At 45.1% G+C, this 16,575-nt stretch overlaps 1 protein-coding gene across 6 annotated transcripts in view; it reads left to right on the forward strand.

Annotated features, from left to right (window-relative positions):
* Positions 1–16,575, forward strand: part of FAM222B (family with sequence similarity 222 member B) — a 101,087-nt gene that overhangs the window by 15,893 nt on the left and 68,619 nt on the right. Inside the window, exon 2 of one of the 6 annotated variants that reach the window (XM_063599165.1) lies at positions 5,717–5,758. The exons of the other annotated variants lie outside the window; for them this stretch is intronic. The gene's annotated coding sequence lies outside the window, so the exon portion shown is untranslated. The remainder of the gene's footprint in view (positions 1–5,716; positions 5,759–16,575) is intronic. 6 annotated transcript variants of the gene reach the window in all.

The raw sequence follows: 16,575 nt of genomic DNA on the forward strand, positions 1-16,575 counted from the left end.
TCCTCCTCTCCTTCTGCTATCTTTCCTACTTGTGGTTACTTTTATGTAGTAAATGACCTTACAAAATGAGGATTTCTTTCCCTGGGGAAGAAAAAGGGGTGGGCTAGTATCTTGATTGCCTTTCGTGTGAGAAGTTTTTCTAAAGTGGGAGAGGAACTTTGGAGATTTAAGGACTTCCTGTGAATCTCTGACATACCAGGGGCTAAAATAAATATTTATTGGCTTATTATTATCATTATTATTATTTTTTGAGACAGAGTCCTGCTCTGTTGCCCAGACTGGATTGCAGTGGCGCGATCTCGGCTCACTGCAAGCTCCGCCTCCCGGGTTCTCGCCATTCTCCTGCCTCAGCCTCCCTAGTAGCTGGAACTACAGGCACCCGCCACCATGCCTGGCTAATTTCTTTTCATATTTTTAGTAGAGACGGGGTTTCACCGTGTTAGCCAGGATGGTGTCGATCTCCTGACCTTGTGATCTGCCCGACTCAGCCTCCCAAAGTGCTGGGATTACAGGCATGAGCCACCATGCCCGGCCTTATTTTAATTTTTTTGATACCAAGTTTCACTCTGTTGCCCAGGCTGGAGTGCAATGGCGAGATCTCAGCTGATTGCAACGTCTGCCTCCTGTGTTCAAGTGATTCTCTGGTCTCAGCCTCCTGAGTAGCTGGGATTACAGGCGCGTACCACCATACCTGGCTGATTTTTGTATTTTTAGTAGAGATGACGTTTCACCATGTTGGCCAGGCTAGTCTCGAACTGCCGACCTCAGGTGATCCGCCTGCCTCGGCCTCCCAAAGTGCTGGGATTGCAGGTGTGAGCCACCGCGCCCAGCCAAAAATCTTTTTTTTTTTTTTAATTCTATTTATTTATTTATTTATTTTGAGATGGAGTCTCTCTCTGTCGCCCAGACTGGAGTGCAGTGACGCGATCTCGGCTCACTATAAGCTCCGCCTCCAAGGTTCATGCCATTCTCCTGCCTCCGCCTCCTGAGTAGCTGGGACTACAGGTGCCCGTCACCACGCCCGGCTAATTTTTTGTATTTTTAGTAGAGATGAGGTTTCACCGTGTTAGCCAGGATGGTCTCGATCTCCTGACCTTGTGATCTGCCTACCTCGGCCTCCCAAAGTGTTGGGATTACAGGCGTGAGCCACCGCCCCCAGCCTATTTGTTGTTTTTTTGAGACAGGGTCTCACTCTGTCGCCCAGACTGGAGTGCAGTGGCGCCATCTTGGCTCAGCGCAACCTCTGCCTCCCTGGCTCAAGCAGTTCTCCTGCTTCAGCCTCCTGAGTAGCTGGGATTACAGGCATGGCACTACTGCCCGGCTAATTTTTGTATTTTTAGTAGAAATGGTGTTTCACCATGCTGGCCAGTCTGGTCTCGAACTCCTGACCTCAAATGTTCCACCCGCCTCTACCTCCCAAAGTGCTGGGATTACAGGCGTCAGCCACTGCATCCGGCCTAAAAACATTCTATTTAAAAACAAAATTATTGGTCGGACATGTTGGCTCACTCCTGTAATCCTAGCACTTTGGGAGGCCGAGGTGGGTGGATCATTTGAGGTCAGGAATTCAAGACCAGCCTGGCAAACAAAGTGAAACCCCGTCTCTGCTAAAAATACAAAGATTAGCTGGGCATGGTGGCACCCGCCTGTAATCCCAGTTACTTAGGAGACTGAGGCAGGAGAATCGCTTGAATCCAGGAGGTGGAGGTGGTAATGAGCCGAGCTCGTGCCATGGCACTCCACCCTGGGCGACACAGCGAGCGAGACTCCGTCTCAAAAAACAAACAAAAAAACAAAAAGAAGTATTTAATATCTATTTCTGTCTTATTACCTCTCAGGGTCTCGATTGTTTCCCTGTCAAAGCTCTGTGACTTATAGTGAAAAGGACTACAATTTAACAAGAAAAATACTAAATTTTCTTTATTACAGGTGCATTTAATACAAAGAGGGGTAATCAGATTTGCTGGCTCAACTTTTTTAAAAATTTATTTATTTATTTATTTTTTGAGACGGAGTCTCCCTCGGTCGCCCAGGCTGGAGTGCAGTGGCTCGATCTCGGCTCACTGCAAGCTCTGCCTCCCGGGTTCACGCCATTCTCCTGCCTCAGCCTCCCTAGTAGCTAGGACTACAGGCGCCTGCCACCACACCCAGCTAATTTTTTGTGTTTTTAGTAGAGACGAGGTTTCACTGTGTTAGCCAGGATGGTCTCGATCTCCTGACCTCGTGATCCACCCATCTCAGCCTTCCAAAGTGCTGGGATTACAGGCGTGAGCCACCGCACCCGGCCTTTAAATTTATGTATTTATTTATTTACTTTTTGAGATGGAGTCTCACTCTTGTCACCCAGGCTGGAGTGCAGGGGTGCGATCTTGGCTCACTGCAGCCTCCACTGCCCGGGTTCAAGCTTCTCCTGCCTTATCCTCCTGAGTAGCTGGGATTACAGGTGCCCGCCACTATGCCTGGCTAATTTTTGTACTTTTAGTAGAGATGGAGTTTTGCCATGTTGGCTGGGCTGGTCTCGAACTCCTGACCTCAGGTCATCAGCTTAAGGGAGGAGCCCACCCCTCTTACTGTCTTATGCCCAATATCTGCCTCCAAAGAAAGAAGTAAAAACTAAAAGGCAGAAATGAAATCCACCAGTAGACAGCCCGGCGCCACACCCTGGGCCTGGTAGTTAAAGATCGACCCCTGACCTAATAGGTTATGTTATCTATAGATTACAGACATTGTATAGAAAAGCACTGTGAAAATCCCCATCCTGTTCTGTTCCGTTCCAATTACTGGTGCATGCAGCCCCCAGTCACGTACCCCCTGCTTGCTCAATCGATCACGACCCTCTCACGCAGACCCCCTTAGAGTTGTGATCCCTTAAAAGGGACAGGAATTGCTCACTTGGGGAGCTCGGTTGTTGGAGACGTGAGTCTTGCCGAAGCTCCTGGCCGAATAAAGCCCTTCCTTCTTTAACTCAGCATCTGAGGGGTTTTGTCTGTGGCTTGTCCTGCTACAAGCCCGCCTCATGGCCTCCCAAAGTGCTGGGATTGCAGGCGTATGCTGGCTCAATTATTAAATGGTGGTTTGGTACAACACTGGATCATACTATTTCATGGGAAAATATAGGTCATTTAAGAAGTGATTTAGGGCCAGGCGCGGTGGCTTATGCCTGTAATCCCAGCACTTTGGGAGGCCGAGGCGGGTGGATCACAAGGTCAGGGGTCTGAGACCAGCCTGGCCAATATGGTGAAACCCCATCTCTTCTAAAAACACACAAATTAGCTGGGTGTGGTGGTGGACGCCTGTAATCCCAGCTACCTGAGAGGCTGAGGCAGGAGAATTGTTTGAACACGGGAGGCGGAGGTCTCAGTGAGCCGAGATCATGCCACTGCACTCCAGCCCGGGCAACAACAAGAGGGAGACTCTGAAAAAAATATATAAATAAAAATAAGAAATGATTTAAGTTGGCATGGTGGTTCATGCCTGTAATATCAGCACTTTGGGAGGCCTAGGCAGGAGGATCACCTGAGCCCAGGAGTTCCAGACCAGCCTGGGCAATATGGTGAAACCCTCTCTTTACAAAAAAATAAAAAAAAATGAGCCGGGTGTGGTGGCATGCACCTATAGTCCCAGGTACTTGGGAGGCTGAGGTGGGAGGATCACTTGAGTACAAGAGATGAAGGATGTAGTGAGCAGTAATCTGAGCTGTAAACTCGCTATTGCACTCCAGCCTGGGCGACAGAGTGAGACCCTATTTAAAACAACAACCAAAAAGTGTTTTGTTTAAAAGATTTACTTGGTTACCAATTTTCTGGGAACTAACCCTGAAACTAGTTGGGAAAAATATGCAAATCTAGAAACAACATAAGTATCAATTTGCGAATTTGTGTAATGTCTTTTTTTCTACCAGTAAGCCATAACTAGGCTTGAATCGTAAGCTTTTTGGATTCTGTGGCCTCATTGAAAAAATGTTGGAGTTGATCCTTTCAGCAGTCAACTTCAGCAAATATTTAAGTGTCTACCGTGTGTTATGTCTTGTACTAGGCGCTGGGAGGGAATTAAAATATAAATGACAAAATCATTTTTAAAGAGTTCACTGTTGGCCAGATGCAGTGGCTTACACCTGTAATCCCAGCACTTTGGGAGGCCGAGGTGGGCGGATCATGAGGTCAGGAGTTCAATACCATCCTGGCCAAGATGGTGAGACCCCGTCTCTACTAAAAATTAGCCAGGCGTGGTGGCAGGCGCCTGTAATCCCAGCTACTCAGGAGGCTAGGATTGAGAATTGCTTGAACCCGGGAGGTGAAAGTTGCAGTGAGCTGAGATCACGCCACTGCACTCTAGCCTGGGCGATAGAGCGTGACTCCATCACACACACACACACACACACACACACACACACAATTAGCTGAGTGTAGTGGTGGGCGCCTGTAATCCTAGCTGCTCAGCAGGCTGAGGCAGGAGAATCGTTTCAACCTGGGAGGCATAGGTTGCAGTGAGCCGAGGTCACGCCATTGCACTCCAGCCTGGGCAACAGGGTGAGATTCCATCTCAGGAAAAAAAAAAAAATTCACTTTTTTTTTCTTTTTTTCTTTTTTTTTAAGGCTAGCCAAGTGAAGCAGTGGGAATGAAGAAGCAACAAAGAAATTTGTAACTTCTTGTATCAATTAGTTGTAAACACTACTGCACTGGGACCAGCCACATTTTAATTAGAGACCAACATATAAATAGTTCTGAGTCAGTACAATAAGTGCTGTAATAGAGATCTGTACTAAGTGCTATGGGAACATTAGTTCTGCCTTGTAGTGGGAAGGGAAAGTTAGAGAAGACTTCCTAGAGAAAGAGTCAGTTGGGTCTTGAAGGAGGAATACAATTTGGCTGAGTCAGCAAAAAAAGGATTGGAAAAGTTACTGTTTGAAGTGCAGAAAATAGCTTGTACAAAGATACAGATGTGCAAGAAGTATGGACATGTGGACTAGTTTAATGTGGCAGGATCATGGGGTATGAGGAAGGAGTAGAAGAAAGTGAGGTGAGAGATGGGTTGGAATCCAGTTATGGATGACCTTAGTAAGGGGTCTGAATTTTATTTTGTAGGTGCTGAGGAGTCATGGAAGAGTTTTTTTTTTTTTTTTTTTTTTTTTTTTTTTTTTTTTTTTTTTTTTTTTTTCTTTTTTATTGATCATTCTTGGGTGTTTCTCGCAGAGGGGGATTTGGCAGGGTCACAGGACAATAGTGGAGGGAAGGTCAGCAGATAAACAAGTGAACAAAGTTCTCTGGTTTTCCTAGGCAGAGGACCCTGCGGCCTTCCGCAGTGTTTGTGTCCCTGGGTACTTGAGATTAAGGAGTGGTGATGACTCTTAACGAACATGCTGCCTTCAAGCATCTGTTTAACAAAGCACATCTTGCACCGCCCTTAATCCATTCAACCCTGAGTGGATACAGCACATGTTTCAGAGAGCACAGGGTTGGGGGTAAGGTCACAGATCAACAGGATCCCAAGGCAGAATAATTTTTCTTAGTACAGAACAAAATGAAAAGTCTCCCATGTCTACCTCTTTCTACACAGACACAGCAACCATCCGATTTCTCAATCTTTTCCCCACCTTTCCCCCCTTTCTATTCCACAAAACCGCCATTGTCTTCATGGCCCGTTCTCAATGAGCTGTTGAGTACACCTCCCAGATGGGGTGGTGGCCGGGCAGAGGAGCTCCTCACTTCCCAGTAGGGGCGGCCGGGCAGAAGCGCCATGGAAGAGTTTTTAAACCAGGTAAGGAACATGTTTAGATCACTATTTAAGTAGAAGTAACTCTGTTGACAGTGTAGAAGTTAGACTTTAAAAGGCACAATTGATTGTAGGGAGACTAGTTGGTTGGGAGAATGGTGTGATGACTTGAGAGATTGACGAAATCAGGTACAGTAGTCATGGTGGAATTGTAGACAGATTGGAGAACTTTTTAGGAGAGTAACTGAAAGGATCTCATTGACTATATTGGGGGACGGGTAAAGAAGAAGGAGTTGTCAAAGATGGAGTTGAAATTGCTGGCATGGACAACTAAGTGGAATGTGATGTCATTAACCAAGTTACGGAATACAAGAGTAAAAGAGGGTATTACATTTGAAGGAAATAAGTTTGATTTTGGTATATAGGATTTGAGGTATCTGGGAAATCCAATAGGCTTCCGGATATATACATAGGTCTTGAGTAGAAAGGTTCAGAAGGGAGATACAGATTTAGTAGTCATTAGCATATTAGTAGTGAAAGTCAGCTTGATGACTCTGTGAGTCCAAGCTTCAGTTGCTTTATATGTTGTTCATTCGTATCTTTTTGAGAGATTAGTTTTGCAGGAATGTGGCATGACAACTACTACTTCATAGTACAGTGCTAGTCCTTTTCCTTATTTTTCAATTTTTTTTTTCTGTGAACTTTTTTTTTTTTTTTTTGAGACAAAGTCTCACTCTGTTGCCCAGGCTGGAGTACAGTGGCACGATCTCAGCTGACTGCAACCTCAGTCTCCTGGGTTCAAGGAATTCTCCTGCCTCTCCCAAGTAGCTGGGACTACAGGCGCACACCACCACGCCTAGCTAATTTTTGTATTTTTAGTAGAGACGGGGTTTCACCATGTTGGCCAGGGTAGTTTCGAACTCCTGACCTCAGGTGATGCACCTGCTTCGGCCTCCCAAAATACTGGGATAACAGGCATGAGCCACCATGCCCAGTGGAACTTACTTATTTATTTATTTTTTTGAGAGGGAGTCTCCTTCTGTTGCCCAGGCTGGAGTGCAGTGGGGCCATCTCAGCTCACTGCAACCTCCGCTTCCTGGGTTCAAGGTATTCTCCTGCCTCAGCCTCCCAAGTAGCTGGGACTACAGGCGCGTGCCACCTTGCCCGGCTAATTTTTTGTATTTTTAGTTGAGACCAGGTTTCACCAGATCTCGAACTCCTGACCTTGTTATCCGCCTGCCTCAGCCTCCCAAAGTGCTGGGATTACAGGCCTGAGTCACCGTGCCTGGCCCCTTTCCTTTTTTTTTTTTTTAATAGAGACAGAGTCTTAACTGTGTTGCTCAGGGTGGTCTCAAAATCCTGGCCTCAAGTGATCCTCCTGGCTCAACCTCCCAAAGTGCTAGGATTTTAGGTGTGAGCCACTGTGCCCAGCCTTTCTTTTTTAACTGGTATCACTTTCCACTTTTTTGGAGGATTCTTTTTGTAGCTTGTTTGCAAGGTAGGACATCCTATTTTCAACTTCTCCCCCTTCTTGCTGTTATTCAAAGCAATTGGTCATTCAAAACAGACTTATGTATTTCTCTGTCTCTGCTAGGAGCTAAAATGTAAATATTTAGTGTTTTCTCCTTCATACCCAGAGTTTATGTCCTGATGGGAGAAACAAGTTAACTCTCAATTATAGAGTTAAGAGTGATGATAGAGGTCTTTAGGGTGTAATGGAAATATGTTAACCCTTAACCCATATTTGGGGAGAATCAAGGAAGGCTTGTGCATGGAGGATTGTCCAAAGTAAGACCTGAAGGATGTGTACGATTTAGGTGAAGAGTCAGAGGAAGATCATTGGCAGCAGAGGGACCATTGTAAAGTGCAAGAAGCTTAACATTTTATCTGTTTGGAATGAATAGCTTGTCTTTTATGAAAAATGGGTTTTCAACTCTGTTGTACTAAACAATAATACATATCTTTAAATAAAACATTTTTCTTTTCTTCTGGACAACTGCAGGAAATCTCAGAACAGCTGTGCAAGTAAAACTTTAGAATCTTGAAAAATAGATATTAGATTTCTAATCCTCCTAATACCTCCATTGTTTTTTTCTTTATTATTTTTTATTTTTATTTTTATTTTTTTGAGATGGAGTCTTGCTGTGTTGCCCAGGCTGGAGTGCAGTGGCACGATCTCGGCTCACTGCAAGCTCCGCCTCCCGGGTTCATGCCTTTCTTCTGCCTCAGCCTCTTGAGTTGCTGGGACTACAGGTGCCTGCCACCACGCCTGGCTAATTTTTTTGTATTTTTAGTTGAGACGGGGTTTCACCGTGTTAGCCAGGATGGTCTCGATCTCATCACCTTGTGATCTGCCCTCCTCGGCCTCCCAAAGTGCTGGGATTACAGGCGTGAGCCACTGCACTCGGCCCAGCATTGTTTTTTTCTTTAAGTAAATCTAGGAAGCTAACCCCTACTTAAAAGTAGACACTTTGTGGGAAAGTTTAAAAAGTCTTTGACATGGTCAGGCATGGTGGTTCATGCCTGTAATCTCAGCACTTTGGGAGGCAGAGGTGGGTGTATCGCTTGAGCCTAGGAGTTCCCAGGGTTTGAGACCAGCCTGGGAAACATGGTGAAATCCCATCTCTACAAAAAAATACAAAAATTAGCCTGGCATAGTTGCTCACACCTGTAATCCCAGGTACTTTGGAGGCTGAGGCAGTAGGATTGCTTGAGCCCAGAAGGCGGAGGTTGCAGTGAACCAAGATCGCATCACTGCACTCCAGCCTGGGTGACAGAGTGAGACCCTGTATCAAAAAAAAAAAAAAAAAAAAAGCCTTTGACAAGCTAATTCTAAAATTTATATGGAAAGGCAAGGGGACTAAAATAGCCAAAACAATTTTGAAAAAGGACAACAGAGTTGGAAGACTCATACTATCTGATTTCAAGACTTAATAAAGAGCTACAGTAATCAAGACAGTGTGGTATTGGCAGAAGGATAGATACATAGATCAATGAACAGAACAGAGGTTCAGACATAGATTCAGGCTGGGCACGGTGGCTTATGCCTGTAATCCCAGCACTTTGGGAGGTCGAGGTGGGGGATCACTTGAGGTCAGGAGTTTGAGACCAGCTTGGCCAACATGGTGAAACCCCATCTCTACTAAAAATACAAAAATTAGTGGGGCATGGTGGTGAGCACCTGTAGTCCCAGCTACTCAGGAAGCTGAGGCAGGAGAATCACTTGAACCCAGGAGGCAGAGGTTGCAGTGGCCGAGACCATTCCACTACATTCCAGCCAAGGTGACAGAGCGAGACTCCGTCTCAAAAAAAAAAAAACAAAAAAAAGAAACATTCACACTATTAAGTATGGCTATTGATATTTGACCGAGGTGCAAAGGCAATTCAGTGGAGAAAGAATAGTCATCTCAACAATTACACCTAAATGTAATTTGTAAAATTATAAAATATTTTTATTATTTTATTTTAACTTAATTTAATTTTTTTTTTTTTTTTAATAGAGATGGGGTTTTGCCATGTTGCCCAGGCTGGTCTCAAACTCCTGGGCTCAAGCCATCTGCTTACCTCAGCCTTCCACAGTGCTGGGACTACAGGTGTTAGCCACCATGCCCGGCCTAAACTATGAGATTTAAAAGAAGATAAGAGAAAATCCTTATTACATTGAGTTAGGCAAAGAGTTCTTAGATATGACACCAAAAGCAAGATCCATAAAATAAAAAGTTGATAAATTGGATTTCATCAAAATTAAAAACTTTTGCTTTGCAGAAGACTGTCAAGTAGATGAAAATATAAGCAACACACTGGGAGAAATGTTTGCCAATTATGTATCAGACATACAGCTCATATTAAGAATGTATAGGCCGGGTGTGGTGGCTCACACCTGTAATCCCAGCACTTTGGGAGACCGAGGCAGCTGGATCACGAGGTTGGGAGATCAAGACCATCCCGGCTAACACGGTGAAACCGCTTCTCTACTAAAAAACAAAGAATTAGCCAGGCGTGGTTGCGGGCACCTGTAGTCCCAGCTGCTTGGGAGGCCGAGGTAGGAGAATGGCGTAAACCTGGGAGGCGGAGCTTGTGGTGAGCCAAGATCGCGCCACTGCACTCCAGCCTGGGCAACAGAGTGAGACACGCTCTCAAAAAAAAAAAAAAAAAAAAAAAAAGAATGTATAAAGAGGCTGGGCAAAGTGGCTTACGCCTGTAATCCCAGCACTTTGGGAGGCCGAGGTGGGTGGATCACGAGGTCAGGAGATGGAGACTATCCTGGTTAACACAGTGAAACCTCATCTCTACTAAAAATACAAAAAATTAGCCAGGCATGGTGGCTTGCGCCTGTAGTCCCAGCTACTCGGGAGGCTGAGGCAGGAGAATTTCTTGAACCTGGGAGGTGAAGGTTGCAGTGAGCCGAGATCGCGCCACTGCACTCCAACTCCAGCTTGGGCGACAGAGTGAGACTCGGTCTCAAAAAAAAAAAAAAAAAAAAAAATGACCTAAGTATTTATCCAAGTGAAATAAAAATCTGTGTTCACAAAAAAACTTGTATGTGACTGTTTACAGCAGCTTTATTTATAGTCACCACAAACTGGAAACAACCTGAATGACTTTCAGCTGGGGAATGGATAAACAAACTAATATATCTACACAATGGAATACTACTCAGCAATAAAAAGGAACTATTCATATATGCAATAACATGAATGAAACTCATTGGTATTATGCTTAGTGAAAGAAACAAAACTCAAAAGGCTATGGTCTGTATGATTGCATTTGTATGATGTTCTGGGGAAAACTCAACTATAAGGACAGTGGGGAACAGATCAGTGATTGCCTTTGGGTAAGACTAGAGAGACAGTGGGCCGGGCGCAGTGGCTTATGCCTGTAATCCCAGCACTTTGGGAGGCCGAGTTGGGGCGGATCACCTGAGGTCGAGAGTTTGAGACCAGCCTGAGCAACATGGAGAAACCCTGTCTCTACTAAAAATACAAAATTAGCTGGGCGTGGTGGCGCAGCTTGAACCCGGGAGGCGGAGGTTGCGGTGAGCCAAGATGGCGCCATTGCACTCCAGCTGAGGCAACAAGAGTGAAACCACGTCTCAAAAAAAAAAAAAAGAGTAGAGAGAGGGTGGCCAAGCGTGATGGCTCACGCCTGTAATCCCAGCACTTTGGGAGGCCGAGGCGGGCAGATCTCGAGGTCAGGAGTTCGAGATCAGCCTGGCCAATGTAGTGAAATCCCATCTCTACTAAAAATACAAAAATTAGCCGGGCATGGTGGCGCGCACCTGTAGTCCCAGCTACTCGGGACGCTGAGGCAGGACAATCGCTTGAACCCGGGAGTCGGAGGTTGCAGTGAGCCGAGATGGCGCCATACTGCACTTCAGCCTGGTGATAGAGCGAGACTCCGTCTCAATTAAAAAAAAAAAAAGTAGAGAGTTGACTGCAAAGAGGTAGTATGAGGAAATTTTTTGGGGGTGACATGACTGTTCCGTATTTTGATTGTAGTTGTGGTTACACAACTATGCATTTATGAGAACTCTTAGAACTGAACACTAAAAGAATGTTATTTTTGTCTGGGGCAGAGAAGAGAGACTTTAAAGACTAATTCCAGAAATGTAATTCCCTAAATACATTTGAATTTTTAGCTTAATTTTCTTTTTTAATACATTTTACATAATTAAAAGTGAAAAGTCTAGAAAATTTAAATCCTTTTGAATTTATTTTACTTAGAAATGCAGTTGTATGTTTTTTGTTTTTTTTTTTCGTGACAGAGTCTTCTCTGTAGCTCAGGCTGGAGTGCAGTGGCACAATCACAGTTCACTGCAACCTATGCCTCTGGGCTCAAGCGATCCTCCCACCTAAGCCTCTTGAGTAGCTGGCGCTACAGATGGTGCGCCACCATGCCTGGCTAATTTTTTGTGGGTATTTTTTTTTAGAGATGGGGTTTTGCCATGTTGCCCAGGGTGGTCGTGAACTCCTGGGATCAAGTGATCTGGTCACCTCAGCCTCCCAAACTGCTGGGGTTGCAGGTGTGAGCCTCTGTGCCCAGCTCACTTTGTTTTTTTGAGACAAGGTTTCCCTCTTACCTAGCTACTCAGGAGGCTGCGGCAGGAGAATTGCTTGAACCTGGGAGGCGGAGGTTGCTGTGAGCCGAGATCGCACCATTGCACTCCAGCCTGGGCAACAAGAGTGAAACTCTGTCTCAAAAAAAAAAAAATTTGGATTTGATCTTGATTTCTCCTTACCCCTTATCCGACATATCTGGTTGGTCCCAGGTCTGATTTTAACCTTGAAGTTCTCCTAAATCTGCATTTTTTCATTTATACCATATTGCCAAATTCTTGGATGAGACCTTTTTTATTTCTTACTCTGACAGTTACAGTAGCCTCCTAACTAATCTGCATGTCTCAAGGCTTATCACCCCTCTAGTCTGTCCACCACACTGCCACAAGAATGATCTTCCTAAGTTGTAAGACTACTTATGCCCTTTCCCTTTAAAGCCCTTCATTACCCTAGTGCCTGATACATAGCAGATGCTTGATTCCATCTTCCTTCCTCACTTTATTATATTTTTGCTCAAGCTATTTTCTTTTCTTCCAAGGACATTTCTTCCAAAATAGACAAACATAAACAATTATCTGAACAAACATAACTAAGACTCTCCTAATTAAGCTTTAGGATTTAGCTCATAGTTAATTTCTTCTGTGAAGTCTTCCCTGTTCCCAAGGCAGTATTAATCACTCTTGCTGATGGGCTACTCTGACATTTTACTATCCTGCTAACATTACCTTTATTATTATTTTTTACATTGTTTAAATGACAACATCTCATTCTATTAAATAGAATGCATGTTCCTTACATTTATTATTTAATTGCTATTCTGTTTCCTCATCTGGATTGTGAGCTTTTTGTAGGTAGGGGTTATTCCTTTTTCACTTTTTCTTTTTTTTTCTATAGACAAGATCTCACTGTGTTGCCCAGGCTTGGAGTGCCATGGCACTGTCATAGCTCACTGCAGCTTCTAAAGTCTTGGGCTCAAGCAATCCTCCTGCCTCAGCCTCCCAAGTAGCTAGGACTACAGATGCAAGCCAGCTTGCCAGTTAATTTTTAAAATTTTTTGTGGAGATGGGGTTTCAATATGTTGTCCAGGCTGTTTTTTTCTTTTTTGAGACAGAGTTTAATTCTCCACCAGGCTAGAGTATAGTGGTGCTGTTATAGCTCACTGCAACCTCAAACTCCTGGGCCTAAATGATCCTCTCGTGTCAGCCTCCCAAGTAGCTAGGACAATAGACACTAGCCACTGTGCCTGGCTAATGAAAAAAAAATTTTTTTTGGCAAAGACAAGGTCTTGCTATATTGCCAATGCTGGTCTCAAGCTCCTGGCCTCAAGTGATCTTCCCACCTCAGCCTCGCGAAGTGCTGGGATTACAGGTGGTGAGTGCCTGGCCCTTTTTCACCTTTTTAACTTCAGCACCTAACAACTAAGCCTGCCAAATGTATTGAGTTTCTACTATGTTTTCAGCATTGGCGGTACACAAAACAAGATAGACAAAGTCCCTGCTGTTATGGAGCTTACATTCCAATAAGGGCAAACTGACAACAAACAGATTTTTTTTTTTTTTTTTTTTTTTTTTTGAGACGGAGTTCTGCTCTTGTTGCCCAGGCTGGAGTGCAATGGCGCCATCTTGGCTCACCACAACCTCTGCCTCCCAGGTATAAGCGATTCTCCTGTCTCAGCCTCCCAAGCAGCTCAGATTACAAGCATGCACCACCACACCTGGCTGTTTTTTTTGTGTTTAGTAGAGACAGGGTTTCACCATGTTAGTCAGGCTGGTCATGAACTCCTGACCTTAGGTGATCCACTGGCCTCGGCCTCCCAAAGTGTTGGGATTACAGGCGTGAGCCAACCTGTCCAGCAACAGACAGCTTTTTAAAAATCGGTTAATGGCCGGGCGTGGGTGGCTTATGCCTGTAAACCCAGCACTTTAGGAGGCTGAGGCAGGCAGATCACTTGAGGTCTGGAGTTCGAGACAAGCCTGGCCAACATGGTGAAACCCTGTCTCTACTAAAAATACCAAAAATTAGCTGGGTGTGGTGGCATGAGCCTGTAGTCCCAGCTATTCAGGAGGCTGAGGCAGGAGAATCGCTTGAACCGGCAGGCAGAGGTTGCAGGGAGCCAAGATCGTGCCACTGCACTCCAGCCTGGGCTACAGAGCAAGACTCAGTCTCAAAAAAACAACAAAAAAAACAGTTAATGGCCGGGCACGGTAATCCCAGCACTTTGGGAGGCCGAGGTGGGCAGATCACTTGAGGCCAGGAGTTCAAGACCAGCCTGGCCAACATGACAAAACCCCATCTCTACTTTTATACAAAAATTAGCCGGGCATGGTCGTGGGTGCCTGTAATCCCAGCTACTTGGGAGGCTGAGGCAGGAGAATTCTTGAACCCAGGAGGCAGAGGTTGCAGTGAGCCAAGATCGCGCCACTGCATTCCAGCCTGCGAGACAGAGCGAGACTCCATCTCAAAAATAAAACAAAATAAATAAAAATCAGTTAATGATAAATACTGTACAGAAAAATAGAGGATGTGATAGTATGAATTGATAGCTACTTTATATTGGGAGAATATCTCTCTAAGGATATGGCATTTAAGATCTAGGAGTATACGAAGATCAGCAGATCAAACATTATAGTGCAGAGCACCTAAGGAGGAATGAGCTTGGTATGTTGAAGGAACAGAAATCAGGCCAGTGTTGTTTGAATACGGTGAATGAGGGAGAGAATGACAAGAGATGACAAAGGCAGAGGCTAGGTGACAGTGAGATTTGGAAGCTAGAGTAAGGTGTTTCGTTTCCTTTGGAGTGTTTTTTTTTTTTTTTTTTTTTGAGACGGGATCTCACTCTGTCACCTAGGTTGGAGTGCAGTGGCGCAATCTTGGTTCCCCGTAACCTCCACCACTGGGCTAAGGGATCCTCCCACCCCAGCCTCTCAAGTAGCTGGGACCATAGGTGCACGCCTCTACGTCCGGCTAATTTTTTTTGTATTTTTGGTAGAGACCAGATTTCACCATGTTGCCCAGTCTGTTCTCAAACTCCTAAGCTCAGGCAATTCACCTGCTTTGGCCTCCCAAAGTGCTGGGATTTCAGGCGTGAGCCACTGCACCTAGCCTCCTTTGGAGTTTTTAAGTACGAGTATGATATGAGTCGATTTGTGACTAGAAAGAATGTTCAGTTGCTATGTTAGAAATGGATTGTAGTGCGGGCGCAGTGGTTCACGCCTGTAATCCCAGCACTTTGGGAGGCCAAGGCGGGCGGATCACCGAGGTCAGGAGTTCGAGACCAGCCAGACCAACATGGAGAAACCCCATCTCTACTAAAAATACAAAATTAGCTGGGCGTGGTGGCACATGCCTGTAATCCCAGCTACTCGGGAGGCTGAGGCAGGAGAATTGCTTGAACCTGGGTTGCGGTGAGCTGAGATCATGCCATTGCAATCCAGCCTGGTCAACAAGAGCAAAACTCCACCTCAAAAAGAAATGGGTTGTAGAAGGAAGCAAGGAGACCAGTAACAAGGCTCTTTGCACGAATCAAATGAGACTTTATGGTAACTTGGACTGGGGTGATGTTATAAAAGCTGTGGAAAGGTGACAGATTTGGCATATCTTTTGGAAGTGAGGTTGACAGGGCTTGCTTTGGGATTGTTACACCTTTGGAAGTGAGGTAATAAGGAATCATGGATAACTTCTATATTATTGACTGGAGCAACCAGGGAGGTAAATGGTTGTTGCTGTTAATTGATATGGGTAAGACTAGCAGAATATAATTGTCAAAAATTCTTGGACAGTGGTGGCTCATGCCTGTAACCCAGCACTTTGGGGGTCTGAGACAAGAGGATCGCCTGAGCCCAGGAGTTTCAGACGAGCCTCGGCAAGATAGAGAGACCCTGTGTCTACAAAAAATAAGAAAATTAGCCAGGTGTGGTAGTACATGCCTGTGGTCCCAACTACTTGAGGGGCTGAGGTGGGAGGATGGCTTGAGCCCAGGGGGTGGAGGTTGCAGTGAGCTGTGATTGTGCCATTGCTCTTCAGCCTTGGCAACAGAGTGATAACTTGTCTAAAATTAAAAAAAAAAAAAAATTCTCAGCCGGGCGTGGTGGCTCACGCCTTTAATCCCAGCACTTTGGGAGGCCGAGGCGGGTGGATCATGAGGTTAGGAGATCGAGACCATCCTGGCTAACACGGTGAAACCCTGTCTCTACTAAAAATACAAAAAATGAGCCGGGTGTGGTGGCAGGCGCCTGTAGTCCCAGCTACTTGGGAGGCTGAGGCAGGAGAATGGCATGAACCTGGGAGGCAGAGCTTGTAGTGAGCCGAGATTGTGCCACTGCACTCCAGCCTGGGCGACAGAGCAAGACTCCATCTCAAAAAAAAAAAAAAAAATTCTCTTTTGGTCCTGCCAAGTTTGAGATACTTGTTAGGTATCCAAATGGAGAAATTAGATAGGCAGTTGGATAGAAATGCCTGGCATTCCTAGGAGAATTCTGAGCTGAAATAGATAGAATTTGAAGTCATGGTATTTAATCAGGAGGTCATCTACAGATGGTTTGTGGCTAGAGAAGAGCAATTTGAAAGAGAAGGAATAGCTAGTGAGATAGGTGGAAAACCCAGAAAGTGATGTTTTAGAAGGCAAGTAAAGAAGTGTTTCAAGAAGGGAGTGGTCAGCCTGGGTAACATAGTAAGATCCTGTGTCTACAAAAAATAGAAAATTAGCTGTCTGTGGTGGCACATGCCTATGGCAGTCCCAGGTATTCAGGAGGCTGAGGTGGGAGAATTGCTTGAGTCTGGGAGGTTGAGACTGCAGTAAGTGGTGAT

The sequence above is a fragment of the Pan paniscus genome, chromosome 19 (genome assembly GCF_029289425.2).
Source record: "Pan paniscus chromosome 19, NHGRI_mPanPan1-v2.0_pri, whole genome shotgun sequence".
NCBI lineage: Eukaryota > Metazoa > Chordata > Mammalia > Primates > Hominidae > Pan > Pan paniscus.